At 41.8% G+C, this 24,472-nt stretch overlaps 1 long non-coding RNA gene across 2 annotated transcripts in view; it reads right to left on the bottom strand.

Moving 5' to 3' along the window:
- Positions 1–24,053, bottom strand: part of LOC109499384 — a 29,668-nt gene extending 5,615 nt beyond the window's left edge. The window contains exons 1-3 of one of the 2 annotated variants that reach the window (XR_006596418.1): positions 23,942–24,053; positions 6,245–6,316; positions 916–967 (exon numbers count right to left, since the gene is read on the bottom strand). This is a non-coding gene — a long non-coding RNA (uncharacterized LOC109499384). Of the gene's footprint in view, positions 1–915; positions 968–3,806; positions 4,120–6,244; positions 6,317–23,941 lie in introns of those variants that run through there. The other variant, XR_006596419.1, reaches the window with a different exon arrangement.
- Between the last annotated feature and the right edge of the window lie 419 nt (positions 24,054–24,472).

Below are 24,472 nucleotides of genomic sequence, written 5' to 3'. Positions count from 1 at the left end.
CAGGTCACGATCTCGCGGTCCGTGAGTTCGAGCCCCGCGTCAGGCTCTGGGCTGATGGCTCAGAGCCTGGAGCCTGTTTCCGATTCTGTGTCTCCCTCTCTCTCTGACCCTCCCCCATTCATGCTCTGTCTCTCTCTGTCCCAAAAATAAATAAACGTTGAAAAAAAATTAAAAAAAAAATATTTGAAAAAAAAAAAGAAAAAAAAAATAAATAAATAAGGGGTGCTTGGGTGGCTCAGTCAGTTAAGCATCTGGCTTCAGCTCAGGTCGTGATCTCACGATTCATGAGTTCCAAACCCCACGTCTAGCTCTGTGCTGACAGCTCAGAGCCTGGAGCCAGCTTCATATTCTGTGTCTCCCTCTCTCTCTGCCCCTCCCCTACTCACACTCTGTCTCCCTCTTTCTCAAAAAGAAGTAAACATTAAAAATTTTTAATAAAAAAATAAACAAATACATAAACTTTTTAAAAAAACACTCAGAAAAGTGACAATACTGCAAATCACAGTATCAAGGACTTGGAGGCTTTTGACTTGCCAATGGGAATCCCATAGTATTTATATGTCCATCAGTGTCTCCGATTTTGAGTCCTAGTCTACTTTCTTACTTAATAAGACTTTCCTTGTACTGGGCCTTTCTATAATACTAACATTAGTATTATAATGTTGTAATACTATAACCTATGGACAAACGTGTCCTGACAAAATTCATAGGTTAAATCTCTACTCTCCAATGTTATGGTCTTTGGAGATGAGGCCTTTTGGGAGGTAATTAGGTAAGAAGAATGGAACCCTCATGAATGGGATTAGTGCCCTTATAAGAAGAGACACAAGAGGGACAATCTCTGTCTCTCTCTCTCTGCCATGTGAGGATACAGAGAGAAGTTGGCCATCTGTAAGCTAGGAAGAGGGATCTCACCAGAAAAATGAATCAGCTGGCTCCTTGATCTTGGACCTCCCAGTCTCCAGAACTGTGAGAAATAAATGTTTGTTGTTTCAGCCACTTAGTTTATGGTATTTTGTTATAGCAGCTCAAACTAAGATAATTAGAGTAAAAGGTACTCAGGGAGCAACAAAATTGTGTCCACTCAGTATGAAATTGGGAGAAACAGCCACTTTGTGACTTGTGCATGGCTTATTTCCTGGCCCCCACAGTATTTCCAGTGTAAGTTAATTTCATGTAATGGTTTTAATTCAGCATTGCTGTAATTGACTTGATCTCTTAGGAAACAGATTATAAAAAAAGAAAATTTACCTGAAATATTATCTTCTTTAAATGGATACAGTGATGGTTGTGTAATATTATGACTGTGTTTAATACCACTGAACTGTACACTTTAAAATGGGAAATTTTTATATTATATGTATTTTACCACAATGAAAAAAGGCTAAGCTTATATTAAAAATAGGCAAATCAAAGAGAGCAATGGAAAGGAAAAACCACTGATCAATAAACAGTTATATTAGCCAGAATTCTTTGGTTCTCAAGCACAAGAAAGGCAACTCAAATTGGCTTATGCAAACAAACAAACAAACAAACAAAAAATTGGCTCATGTAACTGAAAAGCCAAGGAATAATTTTCTATCAACGTTTATTCATTTTTGAGAGGCAGAGTGCAAGCGGGAGAGGGGCAGAGAGAGAGGGAGACACAAAACCTGAAGCAGGCTCCAAGCTCTGAGCTGTCAACACAGAGCGTGATGCCAGGCTCAAACTCATGAACCATGAGATCATAACATGAGCCAAAGTCAGATGCTCAACCAACTGAGCCACCCAGGTGCCCCTGGAATAATTTTTTTTTATTTCAGTCATTGCTAGATTGAAATATTCATTGTCATCCTGACTTCTGTCTGCATCTATTGGCTGTGTTTTCCCCTATGCTAGGTTCATTCTTATGCAGGTTCTCCCTAGATGATGGTGAAAGTGACTACCCAAGGCTCCAGGCTTATATCCTAACACCTTAGCAAACACGGGAAAAGGAGAGTGACCTCTCCCAAAAGTTCCAATAAAAATTCTGGAGCTAAAATGGCCTGGCTTGGATCAGAACCATTTCCTGAGCCAGTTACCTTGTCTAGGGGGATGCAATGCTCTAATTACTTAAGCCTAGGATGGGTTATCACCTTTAGAGCAAGGAGATAAAATCAGCCCAACCTAAACCAACTGAACTGAGAGTGGGGGAGAGGCGACTCCCTAAGAAAATTAAGTCCTGTTACCAAATGGGAGGAGAGACATTGGGTAGGCAAAAAACACAGATGTCCAGAAAGGGTACAAAATAGACACTGGGACATGTTTTCCCCAAAAATAAAATCAATAGAATCATTTACAGACCAAAGACAGAGACAAAATTTTCTAAATTTATTTGATAATATCCCAGTTGGATGGGTATTTGCTTCCTAGTTTTTGATCTTACATCTCTCTACAGCTACCACTCTCTCTGTTTCCCCTCTCCGTTTTGGCCAAGGTTCTTGAAAGACTTTGATATTCCCATTTAGAATTGTTTTCTGGGGACGCCTGGGGAACTCAGTCAGTTAAGCATCCAGCTCTTGATTTTGGCTCAGGTCATGACCTCACAGTTCCTGAGATGGAGACCCATCTTGGGCTCCACTCCGAGTGTGGAGCCTACTTAAGATTCTCTCTCTCTCTCTCTCTCTCTCTCTCTCTCTCTCTCTCTCTCTCCCTCTGCCCTGTTCCCCACAGTTCTCTCTGTCTAAAATAATTTTTGAAAAGTAAGTAAAAATTTTAAAAAGAATGTTTTCTGAAATGATAAATTGCATCTCCACTCCTCTTGTCCTTTCCACACCCACAAAAGTTAACATAATGGACTCCAAATGCTACCAAAATGAGAACATTCAGTGTGTGAGTTGTAGATTGAATCTGTGTCTTTGGCCTCATACTACATCACCTCCTCAGACTGTTTCTATGGGAGAACAAGCTGACTTTTGCTGGAGTTACATAAATATACCTTCTGTGTTTTTTCTTGGTGTTCATGGTCACCTTAGAAGAGAGCTACCAAATCAAATAGAGATAATATTAAACTCTCAGCTCTCGGAGTTCCTCCATGTGGTGCTAATAATGCACAATGGCTAGCCCCCTCCAAGCTCATTTGACTTTGCCCTTGCATTATCATTGAAAGCACACACACACTTCTTAGGGAGCCTGGGTGGCTCAGTTGTTTGAGCATCCGACTTCAGCTCAGGTCATGATCTCACAGTCTGTGAGTTCAAGCCCTGCGTTGGGCTCTGTGGTGACAGCTCAGAGCCTGGGGCCTGCTTCAGATTCTGTGTCTCCCTCTCTCTCTGCCCCTCCCCTGCTCATGCTCTATCTCTCTCTGTCTCAAAAATAAATAAAGACATTAAAAAAAAATGTCGAAAGCACACACGCTTCTTAATGTCTGACCTTGACCAGAAACCACACAGATGACCAAGAAGATAGATTCATAATGGCAATCATCGTCACTGAGCACAGTCACATGATTAACAGAAATAGAACTTGAATCCTTTCCCCCACCCCCGAATTCCTTTATTTTCCTTCTTCACAAAACTAACTGGAAATAGAACCACGTGATTTAAGTACTGAGCAGAAATATCACTTTGTCGAGATAACATATTGCCTTTGCCCCCATGTTCAATAGAGGATCTTGCCACCATCATTCCATTAAGCCAAACAATGTCAGGAAAAGGAAGGCTGACACTTAAAGCTGCATTTAAAACCTGTAAATGCTATCTGGGATATGTCTGTGAGGCAGAACAGAGTGGGATGGTCTTTTCTCACTAACAACCTACTAACCCCAGGAAAAATTCACTTAGCTTCACCTTGGAAACCAGAGAAGAGCAGAGAATTTCAGCATTCCATTAAAATACCGGTAAATTTGGAGACCAGAAATTGCCAGGGAGGTGAGGTCATTATGCAGGCCTTGGAAGAGGAAATGTCCCAAATGAACTCACAGTCATTGGAAAGAATTTTAAAAGGGAGAATCAGATAGAAAAGAGAAAAAAATTAGTCAAAGAAGTTAATAGTAGACAAGCAGGTATATTTGTCATTCAATCCAGGAGAGATTAAACAAAAAACAAAAAACCAAAGTCAAGGGATGCCTGGGTAGCTCGGTTGGTTAGGCCTCTGACTTTGGCCCAGGTCATCGTATCATGGTGCATGGGTTCAAGCCCCATGTCGGGCTCTGTGCTGACAGCTCAGAGCTTGCATCTTGCTTCAGATCCTGTGTCTCCCTCTGTCTCTTCTCCTCTCCCACTTGGATTCTCTCTGTCTCTCAACAATAAATAAACATTAAAAAAAATTAAAAAAGAAAACCTTGAAGCCAAATAGATATCATGTCTATTGGGGAAGAAGTAATTGAGACATGGTGAAAGGGGGTTCAGAAAACAAGAGGATTCTGCCATGCTCTAGCATGAAGTCAAAGCCCTGTCACTTAGACATCGGGAGGGGAAGAGAGAAGCAGACTGGGGAATCACTCCCTCAGTCTAATGCATAGAATCCATTAAGACTGTTCTTTGTTTTTCCATCTCAAACTTACAAATTCCTCTGTGTCTCTTGTAGTATTGTAGCAGCTGGAAGCAGATCTGAACTACTGCATGTTGGTTCTAGAGAATGTCATGATCAGAATTTACGTTTCAGAGAGATCACCGTATCTTCGTTATCCTGCAGCCCTACACCTAGAAAATGGCAGGCACATAGTATGTATTCAATAAATGTTGAATAGTTGAGTGTTGTAGCAGATGCAACCACGGGTTGATCTTGTCCTCTTGGCCCAGCCTGAGGTCACCAGAAATCTTGGTTATGAAATCTCGTACTTGCTCATGGCTTCTGTTGTGTGGGTCTTGGTCTATCGGTAGTAATGCATTGGGCTAGAAATGCCCGAGGTGCTCACCTGGGCCCATCCTACCTGTGGCAATCCCCATGGGAATTTTTTTTAATGTTTATTTTTATTTATGAGAGAGAGAGAGAGAGAGACAGAGCACAAGCAGGGGAGGGCAGAGAGAGAGGGAGACACAGGACCTCAGGCAGGCTCCAAGCTCTGAGCTGTCAGCATAGGACGCGACAGGGGGCTCAAACTCACAAACCATGAGATCATGACCTGGGCCGAAGTGGGAAGCTTAACTGACTGAGCCACCCAGGCGCTTCCCCCCAACCCCCACCCTCTGGGAATTTCTGACCAGAGTCAACGTTGTGGCTGGACTGGCCCTTGTGGTTCTCATTATGACTGCACCAAAAAAGAGCAGCAGGATGGTGCTGGGCTCAGCCTTTGTTAGGATCTACCTAGGGTTGCTCAGGTTCTCTCTTTATTGGCAAATGTAAAATGTAAGAATGGGACTCAGGATGCAGGGAGGGAGAAGCGGGGGCCACCCAGGTGTTCAGTTATCCAGGTAACCCAGGGCATTCCTGAAAGGGGAACCTGATGGGTGGGGGTGGCCTGGTTTCTTGACTGGTTGGTTTGCTAGTAGCTGTATCCTACAGCCAACAATGTGTTTATCGGGATGAGTGTCTTTGAAATGGATACCTTGGCAATTAAAAACTTAATGTCAGGCACATCCACCACAGCTTCCCAGCATTTCTTGCCTGCAGGAGCTGTTCAGCCTGGGCACAGAGTAGACCACAAGTGCCACAGGAATGATCCTCAACTAAAGAGAGGCAGTAGTTGGTGAATTAAAAAAAATCTCTTGCTCTGGGTATGGTCTGCAGGGTCTCCCAGTGGGTCCCTCATGGGCAGACCATTGCCACCACTGTAACCTGCTCACTGAGGAACATTTATTGACTTTCCTCTCTTTGTCTTACTTCTCCAACCTTTTTAATATGCTTCCTGGGATACCCTCTGAATAAACTACTTGCACTCAAATCATTGTCTTAAAATTGTCTTTTGGATGGTTCAAAAACTAAAAAAACAAATTACTAATAATCTAGTAAGCCAAGGGACTTTCTCTTATTATGCCCCTGACCTTGTAATTCCTTTTACAGAGTCTGTGACCTCTGGGCTCTAAAGTTATTAGTCAGGGAGAAATGTGGCTTTGAATCCCATGAGACAAATTTTGTTATTCATCAGAGTGAATAAAGATTGAATAATAATCAGATTCTGTTGGTTATAAAGCCAAAGCAAAATATTCATTTATCAAACATTTTTGAGAAGTCTGAATACCAAACTGTTGAACCAATCATTTATAATCCATTTCCAAGAGACTTGTATTAATTCTAGTATTAATTCCCTACGTAGACCCAACTTATTCTTACCCAAATTACTTACCCTCTCAGCAGCTCCATTTTTCTTATTTGTGGAATGGAGATAATCATGCTCGCCAGCTCCTTCACAAGGACACTGTGAGGATTAATGAGTTAATGCCAGGAAGCACGTTTCTGCCTTAGACGAATGTTGCTATATAAATGCAAATTATTGCATTACAGCTAGGCTTACATGTGCTAATGCAATAAGTTTTAGATCCTAGCTTCTTTCGTAACACTGAGAAATAATTCTCCTCTGAACACAGCTTTCTCAATTTTGTTTTGTCCAAGAGAAAAAGCAATCAGTGTGAAGGGTAGCCAGGGATGATAGAGTTGCTCCTCATACTTTTCCCCAGACCGTCTCCCTGTCTGCTAATTGCTCAGTGATTGTGTGTCTACTCTCTCCTCAGCTACTGTGCAGGGATCATCCCTCTCTCACCTGCTGTGTGACCAGGTGTTCCCATCACTCCTGGAACCCTTTGTGGCTTATTTAAATGAACTGTTTGCTTCTATTAAAAGAAAATCATCCTATATCTTACTTTTTGAATTCTTACAGAATCCTTCTTTCTCCTAATTCACCTTTGAAGCCTGACTCAGTAGATTCTGGGCAGTGGTCAAAGAGGAGAGGAGTAAAGTCTTTAGTATTCCGTTGATCATATTATCCTCCTGTATAACACTTGGGCAACTTTCCATGACCTGCAGGATGACGTCCACACTCCTCAGTCTGGCACTCTGCCTCGTCCGTTCCTAATTCGACCGAAAGGCTCTTTCATCCCTCTCTGTCACTATTATCCTGCACAAAAAGAACACCCTTCTCTTATCTACCTTACAGCTCAGAACACCTGGATTTAATCCTGTTTGGGCCCTTACTACCTGTGTGATCTTGCATAAATTCCTTTTTAGCTTACATTTTTTTTTATCAACATGTATACACGTGGTACAAAATTCAAAGGTACAAAAAGTGTAAAAGCAAGTCCAACGATCTGCTGTCTGCAAGCTGAAGAGCCAGGAAAGCTGGTGGTAGAATTCATTCCGACACCGCAGGCCTCAGAACTGGGAAGACCGCTGGTGTAAGTCCTGCAGTCCAAAGGTGTGAGAATCAGGAACTCTAATGTCCGAGGACGAGAAGATGGACCTCCCAGCTCAAGAAGAGAGAGCAGGAATTTGCTGTTCTGCTGCCTTTTTGTTCTATTTCAACCCTCAACAGGTTGGGTGAGACCCACCCACATTGGTGAGGGGCATCTTCTTTACTCAGTTTACCAACTCAAATGCCAATCTCTTTTGGAAGGCACCCTCACAGACACATGAATAAGATTTTATTAGGTATTTGGGGATTTCTTAGCCAAGTCAAGTTGACAGATAAAATTAACCATCGCAACATATTATACAAATGAAAGGTACTAATATTGTTACCTAGCTATATCTTGTGTGGGTGTGTGTTTCATCTCTACACTGTCACACATGTTCTTCCCTAACTCCTCCCAACGCTCCAGCTTTATCTCAGGTGTCTCTTATCCTTATTCTCAATGCTCCAGTCACTTTGAAATTTTAATATCTAGTTTTTGTTGCCTAATAAAAACAAGGATTTATAGTCTTTTTTTATTTCTTAAATTTTTTTGATGTTTATTTATTTTTGAGAGACAGAGAGACAGAGTGTGAGCAGGGGAGGGGCAGAGACAGGCGGAGACACAGAATCGGAAGTAGGCTCCAGGCTCTGAGCTGTCAGCACAGAGTCTGACGTGGCGGCTCAAACCCACAAACTGTGAGATCATGACCTGAGCCAAGGTAGGACGCTCAACTGACTCAGCCACCCAGGCGCCACTACAGTCTTTTTTTAAAGTACAGAGGGTGGGCAAAAAGGGGGAAGGTGATCAAAAGATGATCAAAATTCCAGTTATAAGACAAATAAGTCCTGGGGATGTAAGGTACAGCATGGTGACATAGTTAACAATACTGTATTGTACATTTGAAAGTCGCTGAGAGAGTAAATCTTAAAAGTTCTCATCACACATACAGAAAGTGTAACTATACATGATGATGGGTGTTAACTGAACTTATATAATTATTTCACAATATATACATACATAAAATCATTGTTGTACACCTAAAACAAATACAATGTCATATGTCAATTATATCTCAGTAAAAACAGTTTTATTTTAAGCCAAGTAGCACTATACATTTTCAAAACATTAAACAACAGTTCCCAAGTTACTCGACTCATAGTCCTACCCCACCTATAGCTCTTTCGAGTGTTTTATTTTTTGTGGTATTTGCAGATATTATTATCACAATGTTCTGTTCTTGATTTATTAATTTCAGATATTATCTGTGAATTCCTCATGGAATGTATTCCTCAACGGAATTTCCTCATGGAAAATAAGGATTTAGCATTCATAAGCCATCATTCCTAACAGTTCTCCTCTGATAATACCAGCAATTTAGATATATCACAACTTAAAAAACAAATATTGTGATTTCTTCACTGTGATTACATAATTATTGTTCACTACTAAACCCAAAGTATAATTTGATTACATTTTATTTTTTTTAAGTTTATTTATTTATTTTGAGAGAGGGAGAGAGAGTGCCCATGAGCAGGGGAGGGACAGAAAGAGAGAGAGAGAGAGAGAATTCCAAGCAGGCTCCACACTGTCAGCACAGAGCCCCACATGGTGCTCAATCCCACGACCATGAGATCACAACCCAAGTGGAAATCAAGAGTCAGATTCTTAACCCACTGAGCCACCCAGGTGCCCGATTTCTGGCCTTATCTGGAGTTAATAGTTGATTCTTCCATTCCTTTGCTTAAAGTAAATGATATACATATAATCTTTTTCCTCCCAACTCTTCACAGAATCATAAAACCCACTTAAGGGGTGCCTGGGTGGCTCAGTCGGTTAAGTGTCGACTTCCACTCAGGTTGTGATCTCAGGGTTCAGAGGTTTGAGCCCCACATCAGGCTCTATGCTGACAGCTGGGAGCCTGGAGCCTGCTTCAGGTTCTGTGTGTATCTCTCTCTCTGGCCTCCGCTGCTCATGCTCTGTCTCTGTCAAAAATGAATAAACATTAAAAATAAATAAACAAGGGCACCTGTTGGGATGAGCACTGGGTGTTGTATGGAAACCAATTTGAAAATAAATTTCATATTTTAAAAAATAAAAATAAATAAAAATAAATAAACACGACCCACTTAATAGTATTTTTCATATCCTCAAATGCATCAGTGTTGGTGTGCATGCATCTGTGTTTTCTTAGAGCTTACTAGTCATCTACTCCAATCTAACTAGTTGTTTTCTAGGCTTTTGGCAAAACTGTTATCCCAGGACTTTCTTTTTTACTTTTTTTTTTTGGTTCTAGGACTTTCTTTTCTCATCACCTAGGGCGTTCTCTCTCTCTCCTTTTTTAAGACTTTATACCAACATGGGGCTCAAACTAATGACCCCAAGATCAAGAGTCACACATTTACAGACGGAACAACAAGCCAGGGACCCGTCAGGAGTCCTCTTTATCCCTCTTCTATGTTGTATCTCCTATTTCTTTTGATCCCATGTCTACCTCCTTTTTTTTGGAAATGTACTTCATTTTGAAGGAATATACCATGCAGAAAGTTCCTGAGAAACAGGGTTTGGGAGGTAAATGCTTATGTCTGAGAATATCTTTTATTTTCCCGTCACCATTTCTTAAAATTTTTTAAACATTTTTTTAAGTTTTATTTATTTATTTTTGAGAGATAGAGCGAGCACAAGCTAGGGAGGGACAGAGAGGAGAGGGGAGACACAGAATATGATGCAGGGCTCAAACCCCTTGAACCCTGAGATCATGACCTGGCCAAAGTCAGATGCTCAACTGACTGAGCCACCCAGGTGCCCCTCCCATCACCATTTTTGATAGTTTATCTGGGTAGAGAATTCTAAGTCAAAAATATTTTTCCCTTAAGATTTTGAAGACATGTCACCTCTGCTTTCTTGCTTCCGGTGTTGGTAATAAGTACAGCATATTTCTAATTCTTGACCCTCTGTAGATTTTAGTTTTTTCTTTATTCCAGTGAGGATGATTCTGGGAAGACAGCAGCAGCAGAAGCATTTTGAATCTCTCCAAATCTTCACTTAAAAACAGAGTAATTAGGGGCGCCTGGGTGGCGCAGTCGGTTAAGCGTCCGACTTCAGCCAGGTCATGATCTCGCGGTCCGTGAGTTCGAGCCCCGCGTCGGGCTCTGGGCTGATGGCTCGGAGCCTGGAGCCTGTTTCCGATTCTGTGTCTCCCTCTCTCTCTGCCCCTCCCCCGTTCATGCTCTGTCTCTCTCTGTCCCAAAAATAAATAAAAACATTGAAAAAAAATTTAAAAAAAACCAGAGTAATAAAGGGAAAACAAACAAACAAAAAACTAAGAGGTATCCCCTGAATCCCAAAGTACAAGCAGGTGACAACAAAATAGCAGCCGTCAGTCATAGGACCTGTAACAGCATCTACGTTTATGCAGGAGAAAAGCAGGGGCAAGTAATGGTATTCTGAAAGACCTGAAAATAGGAGAGCCCCATGGCTAACAGGTATTCATCGGAAAGCACAGTGAGTCAAATTTAGAACAGCATCTGAACATGGGAAAGGTTTTGTCCACTCCAGCAGCAGGTGAGAACAGTAAATGTCTCCCTTGTAAAATAAGCTGGACAAAACAAATATTAAAACTATAAGTCAAGACATCTTGTCTAAAAAAAGAACAGCCAAAAAATAAAAACCCTTAAAACCACATGTTGAAAGAGTGTGCCTCATATCTAATTATATCAACCTGAAAATCACCAGCCCAAGACAGATTCTAATAAAATTATTGGACTTGAAAGAAAAATTGTTTGGGCAACTAGGCACAAACAGCAAAAGATATAAAGGAAAGAAAATTAAACTATCGTCAGACTTTTGTCAGCAACAGATTATGCCAAAAGAAATGGAGTGTCTTTAAAATACTTAAGAGCAGAAAATGTGTAAAGGATTTTATATCCAGCAAAAATGACTTTCAAATAAAAAGGGGCAGAGGCGGACTATTATTAACACACATAAACTCAGACTTTCTTGTGTGTTGTTTTCATGGGCCCTTCCTGCGGAATCTACTAAAGGAGAGCTTTGAACAACCAAGGTAACTGGAATACTCACATAAACCAAGACTATATCTAATACTTCAGCTAGGTGTTTCTTCATGCATTATCCTGGGAATTTGAAGGACGGTTTCAATCTTAAAACTTAGTTCAGAGAAATGTTCTTGTATTATTCATTTGAAAATCCCCTCCCCTAAAATAGGTGGGGAGAGGGTGTCTGGCTTGCTCAGTAGGTGGAATGTGCAACTCTTGATCTCAGAGTTGTGGGTTTTGAGCCCCAATTGGGTGTAGAGATTACTTAAAATCTTTTTTTTTTTTTCTTTAGAAAGAGAGAGAGTGTGTGTGATTGGGGGAGAGGAGCAGAGGAAGAGACAGAGAATCTTAAGTCAGCTCTATGCTCAATGCAGAACCTAATACAGGGCTTGATCCCATGACCCTGGGAATCATGACCTGAGCCGAAATCAAGAGTTGGATGTTCAACCGACTGAGCCACTCATGTGCCCCAAAGATGAAATCTTTAAAAAAAATGAAAAAGAAAATGTCTTCCCCTATATATATATATATATTTTCTCTTTCTGAAACTCCTATACATCAGTTTACCATATGTTCTGTCTCTTTTCCTTTTTGTTGTACATTTTGAGAGTTTCTTGACTTTATCTTCCAGTCTCTATACTGAAAGTTTTTATTTTTCTTTTAAAGATTTTATTTTTAAGTAATCTCTATACTCATTGTAAGACTCAAACTCACAACCCGAGATCAAGAGTCACATGCTGTACGAACTGATCCACTCAGGCACCCCTGAAAGTTTTTACTTAATCTCTCATCTTTTTAATTTCTAAATGCTCTTCCTGCCATTTAAAAAAATTTTTTTAACATTTATTTACTTTGAGAGATACAGAGAGACAGAGCATGAGCAGGGGAGGGGCAGAGAGAGAGGAAGACACAAAATCTGAAGCAGGGTCTTGGCTCTGAGCTGTCAGCACAGAGCCTGACATGGAGCTCGAACTCACAAACTTTAAGATTATGACCTGAGCCAAAGTCAGATGCTTAAATGACTGAGCCACCCAGGCACCCCTCTTCCTTCCATTTTTTTTTAACAGAATTGTGTATTGTTTCATGAATAGAGTATCTTCTCTGATTTCTGTGACGATATTATACTTACAAGGTTTTTCTTTTGCTCTTTATAGTATCTGTCTCCTTTGAGTCATTTTTCTAGTCTTTGTATTTCATGATACTGGTTTTCTTCCAATGTATGAAGACCCATGATTGTCCCCTCATATTAAATTGGAATATTACAAAGCTGACTGAAGTTCTGTGAGCATAGACTGGTTTGACCACTGTAGGCATTTAGGCAAGGACCCTAGTGATTTAAGAGACCTAAAAATATCAATTCTTGTAACTTTTCCTCTGGGACCATTCTGTTTCCCTAGAGAAGTGCCTTGTGTTTTTTTTCTACCTAGGAAGTATAACCTTGATTGCTACCATTCTGGGAGATGAACAGGAAAAGGTGGTTGGTTGGGTGGGGTGGGATGCCTGCCTTTCAATATGCAAATTCTTACTTATTCTGTTTTTTATCAGTCCTGCACCTGACTGTCTTTAATGCTGCCTGGTGTCCTCAAGCATGGAACTTCTCTAATTCAATTTCTCCAGATTATAAACCTCTGGTATCCTGCAGAGGCTGGAGGAAAGTTGTCACCTAGCTATGAAACATGGGGAAAAAGAACTGGAATCTATTTATATACAGATTTTTAGCTGATCATTGGTTTTAACCCCATCACTTACCCTTACCTTCCACTGCTCCTAGTGCCTCCAGGGACTGACACTTTCTGAGTTTTTTTTGGGAAATGGACTTGCTCCTTTTTGTCATCTTCCTTATGCAAACATGTAAGGTTTCAGCCTTCTCTGTTCTGTTAACGTTATTAATCACTCCCCCCCCCCCACCCCCGCTTACTATCTTCCAGAAATTTGTTGACATACTATTGTTGTCTCTGTTTTTCTTTATCTTTGTGAGTTCTTATATTTAAAATTCATTTTCTGTCATTTTATTGGAGAACTGGAAGGAAGCAGCTATAAACAAACCTGTTCAATGTGTGCTTAAAAGGGAGTCTTCCTTTCTATTGCTTGAATTAAAGTATTGTGTTACTTTCTGTAGCAGGTTTTCACACATGCTGTTTCCTCTCTGTAAAAGACTCATTGTCCTTCCTTCACTCTGGAATACCCATTCAACTGATGTAGTCGGTTGAATTGTGTCCCTGCAAAAGATATATCTGAGCCAGTACCTGTGAATGTGACCTTATTTGGAAATAAGACCTTTGCACATGTAATTAAGTTACAGATCTCAAAATGTTACAGATCAGTCTTAAGGAGTGGTTTTCTCATAAGAGAAAGAAGAGGGAGATTTGTGACCCACATGATGAGGTTTTGAAATGGTAGGGATTTGGAGCTGATGGCCAAGAAAGAATTCTTGGAGACATCTTTTGTGCAAAAAGGTGATTTTATTAAAGCACAGGGACAGGACCCGTGTGCAGAAAGAGCTTCACTGGGGTTGTGAAGAGTGACTGGTTATATGCTATAGAGTTGAGGAGATAAAGGCAAACAGGATGCCTCCAGAAGGACTCTGATTTGCTTAGGAAGATTCCTAAAATGCCAGGGCCTTACTATTGTCAAGCTAAGGTTGTTTTCCCTCCAGTAAGGCATTAACAAAGGGCAGTAGGGGGTTCCTGGAGAAATGTTATACTCCAAATTTGTCTCAAGTATTTGTCAATGGGCAGCAGGTTATAAGGAAATTTAATTTTACCTGCCATTCCCTCTTGCCTTTGTTCTCCGTATCATCATGGAAGGGAGGGTGATATTAGAGCTCCAGGAAAATGAGTCTATAGGTTTTTGGAAATTAGGCTATTGGTAAGATTGCCTTTTTCTTGTAATTTACTAAGATATTTATAAACTGACGGAGACTCATGTCCTGCATGACTGTGATCTCTATCAGTAAACTATTTGTTTTCCCCTTTTCTTTGTTCTTGGGCAGCAAGAGTTGCCTGAGGAATATCACACATATCCCACCTGGAGCTGGGGTTGTGTGCTAGTTTGTACTTTGCCCCCTCACTTGCCTTATGCTCCCTCATCACACAGACACAGAGAAGACCCAAAGGGCTCTCTGTGAAGACAGGAGCAGAGAGTTGAGGGATGCAGCCACGAGCCATGGAATTCCAGGAGGCAGGAGAAGCTAGAAGAGGCAAAGAAGTATTCTCCCTCTGAGGCTCCAGAGGGAGCACGCTCCTGCCAACACCTTGATTTTGGACTTCTGGGCTCAAAAACTGTAAAAGAATAAGTTTCCATTGTTTTAGGCCATTAACTTTGTGGTTATTTGTTGTGGTGGCTCTAGGACACTAATACTCCTGGATAATTTGAACTCACTCTGCAGGTCTCTGCCTAAACATCACACTAAAATAGGTCCACCACATTCAGTCCCTTTAATATACCACCTCATTGCATTCCTTTGTAGTATTACAACAATTTTCATCGTATAATCATTTGTTTACTTTGTTTTGTATCTACTTCTCACTAGTGGCAGGACTATATTAGTCTCATTTACTCTTACATCTTTCGGACACAGTGTCTTTTATATAATAGATGCTTCATTCATTCATTCATTCATTCATTCTTCTACAAGGTCTTCCTTCATTTTTTTCAATTCTACCATTATGATGGGTATAGCTACAAAGCATTTCCTTACTACCCTAACTATATTACTGATGACCTAGACTTAAAATACTGTAATTGCTTTTTCATGTGTACATAATCTATCTCCCCAACTCCATTATGAGGTCTTGGCATTCTATTCACTCATTCACTAATTTTTCTGCATACATTAAGTAAAAACCATCTACACGTAAGCTAACAAGTGACACATAACCTCTACATCCAGAAATCAGACACAATTAAAGAGCTAGAACAAGCTGTAATATATAATGTGATAAATGCCAAAGAAGAGGTAAATGTGCAGGGAAAAATTTAGCTGAAGAGACCAGGAAAGTCTTTGTTAAGGAAGTGACCTTTAGGCTCTCTATCCCCCCAGAAACCACAGCATCTATCATGATGGAAGCAAATAAACCTTTTTTGGTGGTGGTCATGATAGCTCCTTTAAGAGCTAATCATTTATTGGACACTGTGGTTAAGTTGTCTTCTCCTCTGTCTCATAATCAAGACTTAAAGCAGCCAGAGGCAGATGCAACATAATACTCCCACTGTATCTCTGGTTGGGAAAAAAAAATTAGTGACCTTGTGGGCTTCTGTGTTTATAAGTTTTAATCACAATTTTACCAAGGATTCCCAAGGCTGGAGCAATGTGTTCTACACCTCTGTTAACCTGTATATGCCCCTAGTTTTGTACCCAGCACAAGTATATATTGTAGAGGTATGTGTTCATATTATGTAATTATATACTTGTGTGCTTCCCCCACTAATTTGAAAGCCCAAGGAGAAACACTGTGACTTATTCATCACTGTATGCCTCTTCCCTAACAAAATGCCTGGCATGCAATAGGAGAACAGCATATCTTTGCTAATTAAATAAATGTCATTTAGTTAAACTTGCTCTGTCCCTGTAAGTTCTCATTTTGGATAATTTCTAAGAGCTGAACTTTTTTTTTTTCACATTTTAGCTCCTCTGAAATTGGAGTATATATATGTATATATATACACACATATATATACACATATGTATATATGTATATATATACATATATATATATGTGTGTATATATATACATATATATGTGTGTATATATATATTTAATATTTATGGTTTTTTTAAAAGAGAGAGTATGAAAAGGGGAGGGGCAGAGAGAGAAGGAGAGAGAGAATTCCAAGCAGGATCCACGATGTCAGTGCAGAGCCCAATGCAGGGCTCGATCTCAAAAAACTTGAGATTGTGACCTGAGCTGAATTCAAGAGTCAGATGTTCAACTAAGCCACCCAGGTGCCCCTAAGGGTTAAAATTTTTAAAAATTTTCTTTAGTTTATTTATTTTTTGAGAGAGAGAGAGAGGGTGAGAGAGAATCCCAAGCAGGCTCTGTGCTAGAAGTGTGGAGTCTGATGCAGAGCTGGAACTCATGAACCATGAGATCATGACCTGAGCCCAAATCAAGAGTCAGACTCTCAACCGACTGAGCCACCCAGGATCCCTCAATTGAACTTTTTTAAAACTATGGTTATGTGTGCAGCCATCTAAGATGCCTGTAAATCAGGACTTAAACTGGATGGGTGCTCTTTTGGAGTTCCTGGACCCAATTCCAATGTGTTATGGGGGTGGGGAGCTTCCCATACACAACACCTAGAAATTTTTTTGTTGTTTTAAGATTTTATTTTTAAGTAATCTCTATACCCAACATGGGCTCAAACTCACAATCCCAAGATCAAGAGTCACATGCTCTACCAACTAAGCCAGCCAGGTGCCCAAAATAGCAATTCTTGAACACCAACCAAGTGTCCAAGAATTCAACTCAATTCTGACACTATCTACCTGGAGATAGAATCAGATTCCACAGGTTAAAGGTTCAATTCTATGAGATGCCCTTCTCCAACCCCAATCTCAGACACCAGTCACAAGCTCCAGGCTGTTATCTGTGTCTCTGACCAACCTCCTCCTTAGGTTGAACTAATTTGCTAGAGCAGCTCACAGAACTCAGGGAAATATGTTTACCAATTTATTAAAGGATATAATAGAAGATATGAATCAACAGACCAGTCAAGAGATACATAGGGCAAGATCCTAAACAAAGAAGCTTCTGTCCTCATAGAGCTTGGGCCTGACTCAGAGGCATGTGGAAATGTTATGGTTCCTGAAACTCTCTGAAAAGGACCAAAAAGTTATTCTCTTGGGTTTTTATAGAAGCTTCATTACAAAGTTGTGATTGACTAAGTCATTGGCCATTGGTTGATTCAACCCCCAGCCCCTCTCTCCTTCCCAGAGGTCTGGGAGTGGTGGGACTAAAAGTTTAATCACAGGGTACCTGGGTGGCTCAGTCGGTTAAGTGTGTGACTCTTGGTTTTGGCTCAGGTCATGGTCTCATGATTCATGGGTTTGAGCTCCACATTGGGCTCTGTGCTGACAGTGTAGAGCCTGCTTGGGATCCTCGCTCTCCCTCTCTCTGCCCCTCCCCTGCTCTGTCTCTCTCTCTCTCTGTCTCTCTCTCTCTCTCAAAATTAATAAATAAACTTTTTTTAAAAATTCAAAAGGTTAATCACAACCTTTAATCATAAGGTTGGCTCTCCTCACTTCCAACCTCTAGCCTTGGTGAGCTCCAAAAGTCACCTTCATTAATAACAAGACACTCATTTCACCTTTATGGCTCTGAAGCATTTTCAAGAACTGTGGATGAAGACCAAATATATCTGAGAAATATACTTTGGTCATCTGAATGATCGAGTGTATGTATTCTTATAAATCATTTTATCACAGGTACTCATTAATTCTCAGATCCACCTCCTGCTGTTCTATTTGCTTTGTGTTCCTATAAATAGGTATCGTGTAGAAATTTATCCACAGTGAAACAAAGGACAAGAATAGCCACATCCTTCCTTTATACTACTGTCACTAATGTGGGCACATTAATCCTGATGGCAATTAAATGTGGAATACAAGCATGTGCCCAGAAGAAACCTGCTAGTTGAAGAGTCACAAGGCACACACATACATACACACAAGAGAGAATTCTCATCTCATCAATTCAATAAATAGTGTAAAAGATCTATTGGTTTGGCTATGGTATTGTCCAAATGCCTGTGGTTTGCTCTCCTCTCTCACCCAGAGGTCAAACTGTTACGGAACCTGGTCTGGATCACCCAGCGGAAGAACCAAGCAGCACTCGGAGATCTTGGAAGGCAGGAGGTTTATTTCACACCGGCGGGCTCAGAGGAGATCACTCTCCAGAGGTCTGAGTCCTGAGTGTAAGCATGGGGGACAATTTATTGTCTGTTACTTCCGCATTAGTAGCAATTTAGTGCGCAGGAGAGGCGGGGCAGAAAGAAGAACATGGAAGGGGAGTTTTCGGGTGGGGACTGGAATTTCCCTATCAGTCCTGTGGGCCATCTTATAACACAATTTTTCCCAATCAAAACTACCCAGGTAACGAGGAAAACCTCTTGGAAGAACTAAAAGATATACCTCTATGCCTCTTTGATCAGTGGACATTTTTGGGTTTGTACTCAGATTCTGTTCAGGCTCCTTGAGAACCTTCTTTTCTGCAGAAGTGGCCTCAGTGTCCCTGGCCAGAAGATAGCAGCCCACCCCTTGCCTAAAGACTATAGAAGGCTTCATGGGGCTTCTGGGTGGCTCAGTCAGTTAAGTGCCCAACTCTTGATTTCAGCTCAGGTCATGAACTCATGGTTCATGAGTTCAAGCCCTACATCAGGCTCTGAGCTGACAGTGTGGAGTCTGCTTGAGATTCTCTCTGTCTCCCTTGCTCTCTGCCCCTCCCCAGACAACATGTGCTCTCTCTCTCTCTCGAAGTAAAGAAATAAACTTTAAAAAATAAATAAATAAAAATAAAGACTACATAAGGCCTCAAATGAAGCAGATGTCCTGCGATCTTCAGGACAAAATTTGCCCTCCTCCTCCAGTGTGGCACCCTCCTCCCCTCCTGGCCACACTAAACCAGGAACAAGGAACAAATCTCACTGCAGCCTGATTGGAGAGGTACTGGCCTTGCCACAAAGAATATTTACTGAAGGAGCTTCAAGGCCTGGCTAACCTATCTGGGAGTGGATGTTGAAGGTGCTGGACCTGACTGAGGACAGTATACTAACCTGGATAAGGAAGAGTTTAATATGAAGCACTATTATATCACTCAGGATTTAACACCCTGACAATGGAACCAGTTCTAATGTGCTGTTGAGATGGCTTTTAGAAGTTTATGGGGGAAAATGGCCCACATTAAAAGAAGCGGAGATGCCAGAAATGCCTTGGCAGGGTGTTAAGGATGGCATTTAAAGGCTCAGAGATAAGAACATGTCAGAATGAATCAATTATTTAAAACTCAAGGACCCACTCTGTTCCTTGTGAGGGCCCAAAGGACACTCCTTTCACTTATGCAATGAGGAATGTTCTAGTGAGAGGGACATAGCACTCCTGAGACCTCCTCAGTTGTGATGTCCTCCATTACTGAGGGCTGATGGTTCCAGATGCTGTTATAGAACCATTCTCCTTAATGACAATGGGGGTGGAAGGATTCCAGAATAGTAGACGTTGGCGGACAGATCTTAGCCACCAGAGACAAGGTGAGCTCACTTACTATAACGTTTGGTCTGGTTGGAATAGTTCATGGTTGGTCAGCTCATTGGAGCAAGCTACAAATGAAATGGGCTGCACTATATCCCACGGCATGCAAAAGTGTTCTCAAAAGACAGCGGTGAGGAGAAATCCATTTAAAGGTCTGAGTTTCAGGTAGTGTGCCTGGCCACCCACTAGTATGGAGAGAAAGGGGTAAGGATATCACGGTATCTTGGACAGCTACTTTTGGGAAATACCACGTTGTGGGGAGGGACAGTGGGAGCACTCCAGCCCAGCATGGAGGAATAGTTTAATACCTACATTGCTTAGAATTGTCACTGCACAGTGATAATAAAAAGTGAACTGAATTTTAGACATTTTTATTATTGTTTGAAATTGTCTGCCAACAACATATACCCCTCTTGCCTGCACAGGAGCGGACCATTTTTGCCACTGTCTCCCTAGTTCACCATTGCTCATAGGCTGTGGTGAATAATTTGGTTGGTCGGTCAGAGCTCTGGAAGGAATAAGACGGTGAATGTGACAGCCTGGGGGCCTATAGGAGTGGGCCAAAGTGTGTTGCCCGTCAGAGTGGATCCATTGCAGAAGAGGCATTAAACAGCTAAGGACTTGCCCAAAATGTCAGACTTCTATCACCAGCTACCTGGTGCCTGAACAAAGACGGCCAAAATGGAGCCTAGCGGCATAGACTCCCTTTCACCAAGGCTGATTTAGCGATTGCGATTGCGGCTGCTAAATGTGTCTGGTCTATCACTAGCAAGGACTGCCACTGAGCCTGCAATATGGCACTTTCCCTCAACAAGGACAATCAGTGCCATGGTGGCAAGTTAATTACATTAGATCCCTTCCACCCAGGAAGGAGCAGCCACTCTCCTCACTGGGATTGACACATTTTCTGAGTTTGACTTCTTTGCCTACAATATCTTGGGATCCCACATAACAAAGCCTCACTCTGCATACAAAGGGAACCAATTAACAGCAAAGAAGTCACAGGAAGGGCCAATGGCCACAAGATCCATTGGCCCAACCACAGATGGCATCACCTAAGTACAGCTTGCCTGATAAAGAGGTGGGATGCTTTTAAAAATGCTCTTAGAGACAATTCGCTCCAAGTTCAGGCCACTGCCCTTAAGGATGTTATTATACCTTCAACTAACAGCCTTGATATGGTGCTGTGCACAGTGGCTTTGTTCACTATCACTTCTGGAGACCCACTTGGAGAATTTATCCTTCTTATCTCTATAAGTATAGGTTTGCTCAGTCTACATATCCTGGCTGCCAGAGAGGAAACGTTTCTGCCTTGGGACACCCTAAGGGTTCTAACAAACTTATAGCTATAGTTGTCACATGGTCATTCCGTGTTCATGCCATTCAAACAAAAGGCAAAAAAAAGATGAGTTACTACACTGGCAGGGGCAGGTGTCCGTGTTCATCATGAGGAGATAGAGCTAATGCTGTAGAATGGGGCAGGAGAGGTGCCCTTGGGACTCAGAGGACCCACTGGGGCAAGGCATGCTACACTCATGCACAGTTTTAACTCAAAATGGGCCAATTGCAGCAGAAATGGCATAAGGGCCTGGGAACCAGGGGCTGACCTAGCAAGGATGAGGGTCTGGGTCACTTCAGTAGGTAAGCCCCCTGGGACCAGAAGAAATGCTTGCTAAGGATGAGACAAACTAGCGTAGGTAGAGAAGGGAGATGATGAGTATCCTTATGACTTCCAGACTGACTGTACCAATGGGGCTTTAGCTCACTTCACCAACGCTCTTTCGGTAAGTTCTGCCCAAGAAGCGTGACCAGTCACCATCTTGAAGGAGCCAAGACAGGATAGAATGAACTTAAAGCGAGACTCAAGTAGATCTGGGTATTAGAATGAGTGGATGGCAGTGGCCACTGTTGGTACTTTACCGGATCCCCTATAATTCTGTAATTCTTCCTGTGTGCCTGTCTCCCATTTTCTGGGCTCTTTTGTTTTTAATGGCTTGCACATGCAACTTTATACAACTGACTTTATACATGTCTTTATACAACAGACTGAGAGCTACTGGAGCCTCTGCCTATACTTGCTGGGAGCCCAAAATACCTGGGAGTTTGTATCCCCTGGAGACGGCTTAACCAGTAACCAATTGGTGAGAATATGAAAGTCAAGCTTCCTTGCCTCAAGTTTCCACAAACTCTGAAATGTAATTCATACTCCAGAGCTCCCCATGGGATCATGCTAAGGCTAGTGATATTGCTTGTGGTAGGCAGAATTCTAGGATGGCTGCCAATGACCCACACCCTTGTATAATCCCCTCCCCTCAAGTATATACAGCACCTGTGAATATTGTGGACTATTGCTCCCGTGGTCATATTGTATTACATGGCAAGGTGAAGGGATTTTGCAGTTGTAATTAAGGCCCTAAATCAGAGGACTTTGAATTAATATAAAAGGAGATCATCTGAAGTGAGCCTGATCTAATCAGGTGAGCCTTCCAAAGAAAGCTTAAGCCTTTCCTAAGAAAGAGAGCCTTACTGAGGAGGTGACTGCAGTGGTTCAGGCAGGAGTTGATGATGGCTGCTGGGCTAGAGAGAGGGTAAAGAGAAGCACTCAGTTTACAGATAAACTTTAGAGGCAGAATGATCAGCTTGCTGATAGCTTAGATAGGAATTCTCTCAAAACCATCCTCATATATCTTTAGACAACTCTAATTCAACTAACAGCTGATAATTCACTTTTTGGACAGCTGTAATTAAGAGAACCTTCTTTTCTTTGGTGCACTAAGTCAGCCTCATAGGACTCTGCCATTTGGTCTAGCTCCCATGAAATGTACGAATCTGACAGTTGATTTAAAAAATTTTTTTTTTCAACTTTTATTTATTTTTGGGACAGAGAGAGAGAGAGAGAGAGAGAGCATGAACGGGGGAGGGGCAGAGAGAGAGGGAGACACAGAATCAGAAACAGGCTCCAGGCTCTGAGCCATCAGCCCAGAGCCCGACGCAGGGCTCGAACTCACAGACCGCGAGATCGTGACCTGGCTGAAGTCGGACGCTTAACCGACTGCGCCACCCAGGCGCCCCTTGATTTTTTTATTACAATGGAAGTACCTGACATTAAGCTTTTGATTGTTGAAGCATCTACTTCAAAGACTACTTTCTCAGGGCCTGGGTGGCTCAGTCGGTTAAGCGTCCAACTTCAGCTCAGGTTATGATCTTGCTTTTCCAAGTTTGAACCCCCATCAGGCTCTATGCTGACAGCTCAGAGCCTGGAGACTGCTTCAGATTCGGTCTCCTTCTCTCTGCCCCTCCCCCATTTATGTTCTGTCTCTCAAAAATAAACATTAAAAAAAATTTTTTTAATTAAAATAAAAAATAAAATTCACCAGTAAGGAGCAAAATCCTTCTCTCTGCCCCTCCCCCATTCATGTTCTGTCTCTCAAAAATAAACATTAAAAAAATTTTTTTTAAATTAAAATAAAAAATAAATTCACCAGTAAGGAGCAAAATCCTAGGCCCTCAACCCCAATAAAAGCAGAACTCCAGGCCCATGTGTACTCTGTCCCTGAGAATTTTCTGTGTAGCCTTACGTGTGCCAAGGACCCTCCAGGACCTGTGAGAAAAAAACCTTGTTTTTCTTTCCAAAATTCCCTGATAGTTGATACTGAGATGTGTCTTATAATCATAACAAGAATCACAAAGGCCATTCCAGACACAACATTGGCTCTGAAAGGGGAAATGTCCAGTGGGATCTCACCTCTCAGGCCTAGGTGAGTACCCGCAGGCATTGGCTAAATATCAGCCACCACTAACTCACGTTGTGCCCTTGGCAGGCTCAGCCCTACCCATTTTTTAAACCCATGAAAACCTAGTGTGGTAAGAAATAAGAAGCTCTCCCCAGGGGCAAGTAGTGGGGAAATGGAAATTACTGGTAAACCAAAGGTGAAGAGAGTGCTGGAAGTCTGTGTAAGCCCTGAGCCAAGCCTGCCTACAATTTCCCACCCCACCCCCCAAACAGATACACTCACTCACTCACCATTTCCAAATATAGCCTGTGTGTCTGATTTGCCTTGTAGGGTTCTCTGCCCCCAAGCAGCTTCCTCACTGGAAATAAAGCTTGGCCCTGAATTCCAGCATGGCAAACCATATCCCAGATTTCCTGGATTTATTCTACTGTCTTTCTTTAGAACTCTTGTTATTCTTGCAATGACTCTACTCTGAGTTTCCCCTGACTTATGATTTGCAAATGCACCTGCACAGCACTGTTCCCACTGCTCTCAGAATCAGGTTTTCCCTCTTGGAGAGCACTGCTGATTTAGAGCCACCTGGAGTTTGCCACATCCCCATGGACTTGCTGTTTGATTGCACACCTCTTCCTCAGGCTGAGCTGATGCCCCTGGGGTTTCTCCACAGCACTGCCACTTTTTGGTCCTCGTTCCCTGATCCTGCTTATTAGAATGTCCCAGCAGGCCATGCAGCTCGGACTGTGAATTATGACATATGACTGAAAGAATGTTAGAACTCAAAGGAATCTTACAGATCATCTTGCCTGGGGCCTCTCAAACTTTTCTCTGAACCACGCGTCTCAGGAAAAAAACACAAATAGCAGTGAATACCTTCTCTTTACAGACAAGAAAACAAGCTAAGCTCACCAAAGATCTTACAGCCAGTTATGATTAAGAACTAATTACCTGAAGAGCACCCTGGTGGCTTAGTCAGTTGAGCATCCGACTCTTGATTTTGGCTCAGGTCAGGATCCCAGGGTTATGAGATCAAGCCCCACATCAGGCTCTGCATTGAACATGGAGCCTGCTTAGGATTCTCTCTCTCCCTCCACCCCTCACTCACACTCTTTCTCTCTCTAAAATAAAACAAACAAAAAACTAATTACCTGAAATGTA

This window comes from Felis catus, chromosome B1 (assembly GCF_018350175.1).
Source record: "Felis catus isolate Fca126 chromosome B1, F.catus_Fca126_mat1.0, whole genome shotgun sequence".
NCBI classification, from domain to species: Eukaryota; Metazoa; Chordata; class Mammalia; order Carnivora; family Felidae; genus Felis; species Felis catus.
This window is presented reverse-complemented; position numbering and strand designations above follow the sequence as displayed.